Below are 12,056 nucleotides of genomic sequence, written 5' to 3'. Positions count from 1 at the left end.
GTTAGCCTATAGGAGTTAGTAAATTTAGAGCTCTATATAAACCCTTCCATTTGCTCCATTTCTATACCCAATCCTATCATCAACAAGTGTTCAAGCATTCAAGTACTCAAGATCTCAAGTTTCCAAGTATTCAAGGCATTCAAGCTCCCCTCCATTAAAATCAAAGATTTATGTTTTCAAACTGTTGAGGTAGTTTATGCTAGAGATTCTCTTATTTTCAACATTCAAGATATCCATTCATATATTCAAGATCCTTCGTTGCATCTTATATATCTATACTTTCAAGTCTTACATTCATCTACAAGGTTGATTTCAAGCACATCCATTCATCAAGGTTCTAGTTTCACTTTGATTTCCTTTCTAGGGTTTTGAAGTTGAGTCAAAGCTATTAAATATACATACTTGATTACATTCCAAATTCATTTACTTGCCTTTATATTAAATCTATGGTTGGATTGCTTCTATTTTCCTACCCTATACTACTCTCTTTATTGACACAATCTACTACTATTTTCACACACAGACATCTGCAAAATAAAATATGTCAATTTATAGCCATGGAAGGGGCATAAAGAAGTGGGGAATGGAAAGAGGGGAGTTACCAAGGGAATTTTGATATGAAATGATGATCTTTACATACTTTTCCTATAAAATCTCTATAAGTTATCTCCTTGAGATGCCCACTAATTGATAAGAGCACTCCACTTCTTCAACAATCTTAAATGCCATGAGTACACATGAAAATGCATAATTGAAAAATGAGTTTTATTTACCATCATTAACTTCTAGTTGCATCATTAATAAGTATGTTGTCTTATAACAATGGTGATAGACAGTTGAACCTAAAAGAAATCCCAACACATTCAACCACATGATAGAAGGACTTGAGCTCCAAGACTTCTAGGTTTAGAAAATTGAGTGTTGGCTACTAAAAAATGAAAACTCACCTAACTAGGTCATATGGAGTAAGGAATCCCATACCTAGAACTATACTTTGTAGAGTTTTGGTATTTTTGAAAGCAAGTAATGCTCCTTCTGAGAAGGTATTGAGTCAAACCAAGAGGATCCCTTGATGTTGAAGGTGTTTCTTGTAGGAGGGTCCTCATATGTCACAATATAAGACACATCAAATAAAGAAGGGGAAGCCTCATCAACCCCAAAAAATAAATATTTTGGATGCACTATCATGGAGTATCAATCATGCAAGCACCCTTCCATTTAGTAACTCATTTCTCCTAAGGGTTTTCTTGGTTGGAAACCTCGAGTCCTATATTGGCAAGTTTCCCTTCCATAGTTACAATCTTAGGACCCGGTGGACCTATAACCCATAGGGGATCATCTTCCCTTCTTTTCTCAAAAGTTCCCATTTTACAAGGCAAGAAACATCATTTCAAATTTACACTCGCTCTTGTCTTGCCCTGATACTAGAATAAATTTCATGATCCTTCGAAACTAGAATCCTTTAGCACCTACAAATACTAAACTTGTATTAAAACCATGATCCATAAAAAATTTAATTTTATTAGGATTAATAAAATCCAAGGTTCACAAGACCTTGTGCCCTCATGTTCTTTTCTAAAGACAAATATAACATTTAGGAAGGAACAAAAAACCCATAAAATGAAATGAGTAAAGTAACTTTTGGTAAAAGATAAAAGATGGTATCTAGAATCCATTACTTAGAAGAATGAAAACTATCTCTCACTAGTCATGGGAGACAAAATCCCCAAACCTTGAAAACCTACAATTTTAGAATTTGAGAGCGCAAAATAAATAGTTTTCAATCGTGCAAAATATGTTTTTTTTTTGTCACTAGAATCCCAAACCACATCACATACATAAGGACTCTGACAACATGGCTTACAATGTTGAGTTTCCCTTATGAGATTAACAATAAAACTATTTAACATTTGCTTCCATGACATATGAGAATAATTAATATTGTGTGGTTTGGATGTGATAACTATTTGAATTTGAATGCAAGGCACCCAAACTGAGGATGGAGAATGCATCTTGGTAGATGACTAGAGGCAAAAACCATGCCTTATAGTCACCCAAAAAAAAAATAGGACCACTAGTGCAATGACAACAAGCTACCACTAACCCACTAGGATTGAGGTTGTAAGTGTACTTTTAACCATGACCACACTCTAACATTCAAAGCCAAAGACACCAACTAGGAACCCATGAAGGAATTCTTACAACATTTTAATCAAGCCAAATAAACCAATTCGACTAGTGAGATCCAACCCCACACAAAAACAAGGACAAAAAATAGACATGAGATGAAAACTAGGATGCAAAACCACTTTCTTGGTATGGTAAATACACAAAAAAACAAAAAAGTGAACTTGCACCACCAACTTGCATAAATAAAAATGCAAAAAAGTAACAACAGAACAAAGCCCTTCTTCCTCCAATGGAATGCATCTTGTATCATGAGCTCAAACCACCAACCAGTGACCCAAATAGAAGCTACCAAGTACATTTCTTGGGAGGGCAGAATTTAACTAGTTCTACATATGAGGAGGGTAGAGCCAAAAAGCTCCATCCTACAATGAACAACCCAAAAAAATAAAATAGAAAAAGGAAAATATGACAAAACAAAGTTGAGTAATAACCACCAAAAAAATGCCTTAGGAGGTAGAACAAGTGAAAACCAAAACTAAAACAACATGACATGATGAAGAAAAAAAGAACGAGTGACAAAATACCAGAGAAAACCACGAATTAAAAATAAAGAAAAGCAAAGAGGAAAATACTATCTTGGAACACCAACTTAGAAAGGTGTCATAGTATTAGGACTCATCCTTATCTAAACACAAAACAAAACTAATATGACCCACCAGAGCACTTGCAAACTTGAGGAATGAATGCTTGTAGGCAAGGTGGTAACCCAAAAAAAAAACTTTACTTTCTAAGAACAATTGTAAATATCAAAAAAAGTGACAATTAATCCCTTCAAACATCTTAAATATGCTATCTATCATGGTAATTTAAGGTTGTATTAATTGTACTTGTCCTTAATTAATAAACCTTGTCACATGTTTACTCCCAAACCATAGGATCCTTTTCCCACTATGGAAGAAAAAAGGGAAAGCGTTCCTAATATATTTGGAAATTACTATTTCATCATCCATAGACCCATTGATAGGAGGACAAGGATCCCTAATTTCTTCTCACATACACAAAGGTATTGGTAACCTAGACAAGGATGTAGAGACTTGAATATCAAAAACCAAAACAAAATACAAAGGACTTGCCTCAAGTGAGGCAAAGAAAAAGGTGAAAATTGGGGACCCAACTTTTTGCTTAGAAAAAGTAGGGATAGGTATCCAGGGCATAACAAATAACAACTCAATTGGGAAAATGTCTTGCATTTGAGAACTCTAGAACTTAGCATTTAACCCACTAGTGCCTTATTGTTGTGAAATAAAATCATTTTAAGCATAAACTCCAAGTTTGAACATTCTAACTCACCATAATCCATGAACTTTATCAATTTCAAGACATGAAGTGTGTGCTTCGAAAGGGGGTATATCATTTATTTCCCAAAGAAAATAGAGAAAATAAATTCACTCTAGGGATCCTTTGTTTGGCTATTATTGGATATTGTGTATTTTTCAAAATCAAGGATCAACTTCCTCCACCTTTTTTTTGTATTTTCAAGGCATGGGAGGTGATACTTCTTTCCCGCAAAAAAGTTAATTTGTTCATATGGGGGTGCTTCTTCCACCATCCAATCCTCATGTGTTTCTCATTTTTGAAGGAAAAAGACATCCACTTCCTAAGATACCACTTAGTGTTCATTTTCATCAAGTTTGAGAAGGGTTGATCTATTCATTCTATTCTTATCATGATTCTTCTATTCCCCTTTTCCTATCAACTTAATTGGTCATTTAATTAGCTTAAGATAGGAGATGAGTTTCCTAGATTCAATGAAGGTTGGTCATTTCTTGAGTTCATATCTATAGTTTTTGACTTACAAAAATAGAATGAGAGGGAATTCACGAAATGGGAAAAGGAGCACTTAAATACTATGAGACAAATTTCTAGTATGTTACACAGTGTCATGTGAAGCATAGCCACCTACTTGGAGGAACAAGAAAAATAATCCCTGTGAAAGACCCAAAAATGAAAGTTGAAATAAAAATAGAGAATCAACCAAACTATTTGCAAGGGCCAAGAAACCAAAAGACAAAGAAATAAAAGGTAAATTTTATAGGGTGGACTCAAAGGTACACTAGAATAATATTTACAAGCAACTATAAATATGGTACAACAAAAAGGGGAAATGGATACACTTACACCATCTCCTCTTTCAAAGTAATGTTTAAGAAATTGTTTATTGACAGGAAACAACACAAGTTCTCTAGTTAGAAAACTGACATGGTAGGTATCAGCCCCACTTATCTCTAAGATCTTATAAGGCCCAAGCTAGAGCTTTTAAAAGTTAGTATTCTTTACCTTATTCTCATGGGCCTCCTCCCAAAGCAAGACTAGGTCAAAAATTTGAAAGGCCTTGTATTAGGTTATTTTATTAAAGGATCATTTGACCACCACTTGGTGCTTAGTGAAATGCTTGATAGCTATATCCCTCTATTCTTTGAGGATAACAAGATTGAGGAGAATTTCCATAAAATGTGATCTACCCAAAGGAAGCACCTAAGATTAGTGTGTCAATTCCAAGGATCTCTCTCTAGCAGATATTTGGTATCCTTGAAGATGTTATTTATGGTTGATTCTAATATTATGTTAGCTTACAAATATTAACTACTTGAATATTTCAAGGTAAAATTTCTAATAAGCCAACTCCAAGACTAGGAAGAGGTGAAAACTACTCCATTATTGCACACAAGTGCAAAAGGTATCCCAAATCTAGTGACAATGTTCTCCTCAATGAATTGGATCACCACATCTATTATTTTATTTTATAATGGAATTGCTTGAGACCATCATGTGTAATAAGCTATCATGATCAACATGTACTAGTGTCTGACGATTGAGTTGGGGTTTACTTATCCAATAAGATCAAATGCCCACCAAGAAAATGGTCTAGCTTCAAAAATTGGTTGAAGGAGCATTGTAGGATTTATCTCTTTGGAAGCAAGGTTCTATCATGTATAGCATTTCCTCATGTGATTTTGGATTTCCTAAAATAAGTAGGGTTGCTAATCAGCCCTAAGGATCTGATGGGTAGTGGCATTGGTAGACCCATGCCCAGTCTCGTATTGTCCATCAAACTCATTGATTATCTTTGTTTCTTTCTCTTGGTCAAGAAACTCAAGGTATATTCCTTCAAATTTCCAACAAAATAGAGTCCCACCCTTAATCAAGAAATATGCACTCTTCAACTAAAGTGCACAACATTTTTGGGTTGGGAGTCCCTCTAGAAACTTGTTATGTAGTAGAAGGTATACCAAATCTACATACCAAAGGTCTTGGGTTAGAGTTTCCATAGTGTAGGTCTAGCATTCTATTTTTAGGATAATGGATGCCATGGATTTTGATAGTCCATGGCCACTGACTAGTATCATGGGTTGCATTTCTAAATCATATTCTTGGAGGATGGCTATCCACTTCCCTCATATCTCACCAAGTTCACTTTACATGAGAAGTGATTTGACTACTTGGTCTAGCACAATTGCACACACCTTTCTTTAGAAAATGTAACACAAAAATTTCTTTACCTCTTAGAAAATGGAAAATAATTGTTTCTCAATGGTGGAATACCATAATTCAAGATTATTAAAGGGGGAAATCATGAAATCAATTGGTCTCTCCTCTCCTTCAACCTTTTTGGTTAATACAACATTGATAGAGTACACATAAGAAAAGGAATAGATGTAGAACAAGAGATCATTTTCAAGGCTACCCAAGACTAGAGATTCTATTATAGCATTTTTTATCTAAACAAAGGTCTAGTTTGAGTCTAGATTTTACTTGATTTTATTGTCCTTTTTGATCATTTTTTTCAAGGGTTCCACAAAATTGAAAAACACTATGATGAAACATTAGAAAAAGTTAATATTTTTGAAGAATGACCTCATTTCTTTCTTACTGCCAGCCATCTATAAGTTCAATAAAGCCTCTACTCTCTTAGACTCAAAGGTAATACCCTTCTTAGAGATGATATGTCCCAAGATTTTTCCTTTAGTGACCTTGAATATGTATTTCTTAGGGTTTAGTGAGATACTAAATCAATGGCATATCTTGCAAATTTTGGCAAGATGGGCAAGGTGATCATGCATGTCCTTGGAAAAGATTAACAAATCATCCACATATATTATTATGCATTTATTAACTAATCCCTCAAAGGTTGTGTTCATTGCCTTCTGGAATGTGGCTATAACATTGATCAGTCTAAAGGGGATCTGTCTAGAGGGAAAAAATCCCACACTTAGTGTTGAATGTCATCTTAAGATGATTCTCATACTTGACCATGATCTTATTGTAACCCAAATATCCATCTAGAAAGGACATTGTTTGTACACCATTTATAATCTACACGACTTTGTCGAGTAAAGCTAAATGATGGTATCTTTCGTTAATGCCTTGTTCAAGTTCTAGAAATCTATACATAGCCTAATCTCTCCACTCTTTTTATGGACCAAAACTAGATTAGCTACCAAGGTGGTATGTAAGACTATAAATATTATTTTCATTGATAGTAGCTTCTAAAACTCTTTATAAATCAAGGGCTCAATCACTGGGTTTATTGGCCTATGTTTTTTTTTAAACTTCTTAGTTCTTTGCTTGAAGGGTATAGTGTGTGTCATTACTAATGTATTGTAGGTTTTGAAATCTCCATAGATCCATCTAATGACATCAATGTATTCTCAAAGGATCACAAGAATATCCCCCCTTTCCTGAAGGGAGGAGGAGGTTCCAATGGACACAATTTTTCTCCTTGATGTTGTTTTTGAGGTTTACCTTTTAATATTTACCTCCCTTAGAGGAGAGAGGATGTCTATCTTTGACCCAAGGGTTTGAGTCAAAGATGTGCTTGAGAGCCATCATCCCCTTTGGGATAGGGTTTTGGGGGAGATCAATGATCTCTCCTAGGTCATTTTCTAGTCTATACCATCATGTTCATCTTCTACCATGATTTGATCTTCAAATATGAAACTATTGACTAGGAAGCATCATCCTCAAAGAACTAGAAATGAAATTTTTTGTCTAGGATGGATGGGGTTGCTACCATTTCTACTAAAAAGTGTCAAAGTAAAGAACTGACAATAGGTTCAAGAGTGTTGGTGGACATGGTGAGAGTGTTGGGGACATAATTATTTTTCCCCAAGATAACTTTAATGTTGAAGGTTCCAAAGCCCTCAATTAGGCCCTAGACCCAACTGTGGTAGGCCACTAGCCATTTATCATATCATTGTATAGACTTTAAGCTTGTTTGATGGTGAGTTTTGAATCCCCTAATCCTCGAAGGTTGGAAACTCATTTCCATAGTGAAAATAGGATAACAATAATCAAGGCTTCATACTTGACCATGTTATTTGTGTATCCTAATCATAGTAGATGGTAAGTGAGGAAAGATATCCCATTTAGGTTAATCGATTTTACCCTCACACCTAAGCCAACTTTGTCATAGGATCCATCCAAATTCAAGGTCTATATGCTAGTATCTAAGGGTAGAGGTTTTAGAAGAAGGGTAGAGGGTAAGACTTGTGATAGAGGGGATTCCAAACCTTCCTCTAACATAGATGGTACAAGGGTATGGGATACCATTGGTGGAAATACCATGATGGGCCCCTCAATGGTTAGCCCTTCAAATATGATCATTGGAGGGCTATCTAGGGTAGGAATTTCTTCTTGTAGATCTTCCTTGATAATGTTAGAAAGATGAAAAAAGTTTATATTCACATAGGGCTCACATTCCAACTTGGAATGCCCCTCATAATGGATCATGTACTACAAATTAGAGAAGAGATTTGATAGTGAAGCACAATCAACCTAAATATTGATGCCATGTTTCAACTAAACAATAAGGTCTTGAATCCTCTATGTGATGATTGGGTCCTCATTAAGGAATGTCGCTCCTAGAATGAAATCTAGGACCAACATCTTAATGACCTAATATAGGCAAAGCTCAAGTTGAGCATAGGAAACTTCACTCCCATGATCATAATTAGTGAGAGCCTATTTCATTAAGCGTTTCTTTCAACAAAAGATTTGGTTTGTCTCCCCTCTCTAGGAAAGCCATACACTGGAAAAGTCTATAGAAATATACCTATTAAGGCCCTCTGACTAATTTTGATTTAACAAAATTTGATAAGTTTTAGGGATGTCTACTACTTGGATATTAATGGCACTAGAAACCTAATTATCTGTATTAAGAATTCAGGTTACAACACTTGGTGTAGAACCTGTGGTATTGTGAATTAATTGAAAAACCATTAAAATGCCACAATAGATGATTTTCAAGCCAAAAGTGATCCATTCCATTCAAAAAAAGAGTTTATACAAGTATGATGGATCTCAAGGGTCATCACTATCCATTGGAAATGAAAATTAAGAGTCCACAAGATAATTAATTACAAAATAAATCTAAACAACAATGAAAAACTACAAAAATCTATATTAAAAATATGTCTAATTGTAGAAGTCATAACTTTCCATCATAGCTCAAAAACACAAACCATCAAAATTTCTAGAAAATTTCTCTAAAGTTCTACATTTTGTGTCTGAAGTCTTAAGCATAGCGCTATGACTTCTTACCCTACTAAAGCCTAGAAATGCCCTGGAAGCCTCTGAAAATGCAAAATACTAGAACATAGAAAATATGGAAAAAATAGATTTCAGTATTTTCTCATTTTTTCTTGTGCCAACATCTTCTACATCTTCTTGGACTATGTTTTGATCATTGCTTCCCCCTTGAGAGGAAATGGGCCCCATTTCATCCAGACTTTGCATCATATATGGAAAATGAAGCTAGATTTGTTCATGTGTAAGCCACTTTCCCTATTGAACATATTGTCCTAATTTCACCACACGATATAAATAGATTGTCTAGTTCCTCAAATTGTTTATGACAACCTCCACAACTTGATCACTTTGGAGTAGATTAACAACTTCTAGATTCAACTCTATATGACTAATTTCTTCAGCAACATCTACAATGTCTAGTAAAGGAGGGAAATATGGCTTCAATAGTTCTACATTGAAAACTGGATGGACACCCAAAAATGGAGGAAGGTTGAGTTCAAATGCATTTTCAACAACTTTCTTAATGATCTTTTAGGGACCATAATGAAGAGGACAAATCTTTCTATGAGGGCCTTGTAAATGTTCCTTTTGTAAATGGAACCATATCTTATCCCCAACTTGAAAATTATGAGTTCAATGTTTATCATGCCTCTATTTATACTTCTTAGTGGTTTGCTCCAAAATTTCATGATCTTGTTGCTACAAATGATGAATCTTATCAATGGACTTCATATCTTTCTCCTTCTCCTTATCTAACCATGATACCAAGTTAGGTTGCATAACTGGGGTAGAAACATTTATTGGTGCTAAGGGTTGATATCCAAGACAAACTTCAAATGGGTTGTGGCTAGTTGAGCTATGAATTGCCCAATTGTAGCTATTTTGCACATATAAAAGGCTTTCATCACATGTGTGAGGATGTTTGGAGTAATACATATTCAAAATTTGAATAAGCATTCGATTAACAACCTTTGTTTGACCATTTGTTTGGGGATGGAATGCAATAGACTATGTTAGTTTTGTGTCCATCATTTCCCATAAAGAAGACCAAATTTTACTAATGAACTGAGTATCCCTGTCTAAAATAATGGTTTTTTGTAGCCCAAAATGAACCCAAACATTCTCAAAAAATATTTTTGTAGTTTCTTCTGCAGAGATTGCCTTTCTACAGGCCACCAAGATTGTCATTTTTGAAAATCTAACTACTACAACATATACACAATCATGCCCATGTTTAGTGGTAGGAAGACTAGACATAAAATCCATTGAAATTGAATGCTAAGGTTTATCTAGAATAGGAAGTGGTAAATATAAACTCAACTTATGATTTGCAAGCTTTGCAATAGAACACATTGTACATGCTTGAATGTATTATATCATATCATTTTTCATTCTTGGCCAATAAAAATATTTTTGTAGTATAGCAGTAGTCTTATCTATTCCAAAATGACCAGCAACCTTACTATAGTGAGCTTCCCATATTAACTTCTTAAGTTCTTCCTTGGAAACATAAATTTGGCCAAAGTGGCAAAGCATTCCATCTTGTAAGTAATAATCCTTCACATGTTTACCTTCCACAAGCTGAGTATAAATATCAAAAAATTCATTATCCTATCCATACAAGTGGGTATGATTTTCTATTTGGTGACCACATGATTGTAATACCATACTTATTCTTACAATTGGTAGCCTACTCAAACAATCTTCTACCTTATTGGTGCTTCCTTTCTTATGATGAATGTTGAGATGAAATTGTTTGGAGATAAGCTGAGCATCTTTGGTGCCTGTCATTCTATAATTTTCCTTGTGTTTGCAAAAATTGAGGGGTTTCTGATCTATGTGAGTGATAATCTCCTTTCCCAATATATAATGTTTCCACTACTTGCAAGCTTGAACAATAGCATATAATTCTTTATCATAGGTGGGATATCTACGTACTATATCAAAAAAAGTCTCACTATGTTAGGCAACTAGATGTCCATGTTGCATGAGGACTGTTCCCAAGGCATATTATGATGCATCAATTTGAATATCAGAAGATTTTTGTAAATTTGGAAAAGATAAAACAAGTGCAGAATATGACCTTTGTTTCAACTCCTTAAATGCTTGTTGTTGAGCACCTATCCACTTGAATTATGTTTTCATACCTCCTCATAATGAATGATTCAAAGGCCAAGACAAATGTGAAAATCCAAACACAAATCTATGATAAAAGTTAGCTAGCCCCAAGAAGCTATGCCACTCTGTGAGATTCCTTGGAGTAGGCCAGCCTTTAATTACTTGGTTCTTTTTAGGATCAATATGAACACCTTCACTATCAATAACATATCCCAAGTACTTAATAATTTTCATAACAAAATAACATTTTTTTCCTTACTTGCACAGAGTCCATGGTCTTGCAATGCAAATAATATATGTTCTACATGTTGTAGATTTTCTTCCCATGTTTTACTAAAAAATAGAATATCATCTAGATACACAACTATAAAAGAGTCAGTAAATGGCCTAAGCACATCATTCATCATCCTCATAAATGTGGTTGGGGCATTTGTGAGGCCAAAAGGCATCACCAACCATTCAAATAATCCTTCTTTGGACTTAAAAGTAGTCTTCCATACATCTATTGGATCAATTGGTACTTGATGGTATCCAGATTTCAAGTCAAATTAGTGAAGAATGTTTCCCTCTAAGGTTTTCTAAGAGATCATCTATCCAAGGAATTATATATCTATTTTTTATAGGTATCTTATTCAATAATGATCTATAATCAATATAAAGCCTCCATGTACCATCCTTTTTCTTTGCAAGAATAATTGGGCTACTACAGGGAGATGCACTTGGGTGGATATGTCCTTTCTGAATCAATTCTTGCATCTACCTTTTTATCTCATCATTTTTTAGAACCGACCTCCTATATACTAGCTCATTAGGCAATGGGGTTCCTAGTATCAAATCAATAGAGTGTCTAACTTGGCAATGTGAGGGTACCCCTATTGGTAACTCAAACACATTCTAAAATTTTGTTAAAATCTAATCCATTGATCTTTGTTGTTTTATTGTGATGGACACCATGGAATGAGAATTACACACACTTTTCTTTTTTTCCTTAGGACGAATCATCAATAACATAAATGTACTAGTTTGGGCTATTAGTCTTCTACATTATTTTGTACTAATCAAAGATGCAGAATGTGTAGGACTTACCTCTGGAATCATGTACTTTTGTCCACCTAATTTGATTGTCACACTTCGTGGCCTAGACTCATACACCCCATGACATTGATACATGTATGGCTGTCCTAAAAAAACATCACACACATCAAGAGGAGCTACATCAT

This window comes from Cupressus sempervirens, chromosome 11 (assembly GCF_028749045.1).
Source record: "Cupressus sempervirens isolate cs-2001-9-10 chromosome 11, ASM2874904v1, whole genome shotgun sequence".
Taxonomy (NCBI): Eukaryota; Viridiplantae; Streptophyta; class Pinopsida; order Cupressales; family Cupressaceae; genus Cupressus; species Cupressus sempervirens.
The sequence above is the reverse complement of the archived record's forward strand: the minus strand, read 5'-3'. Positions refer to the sequence as shown.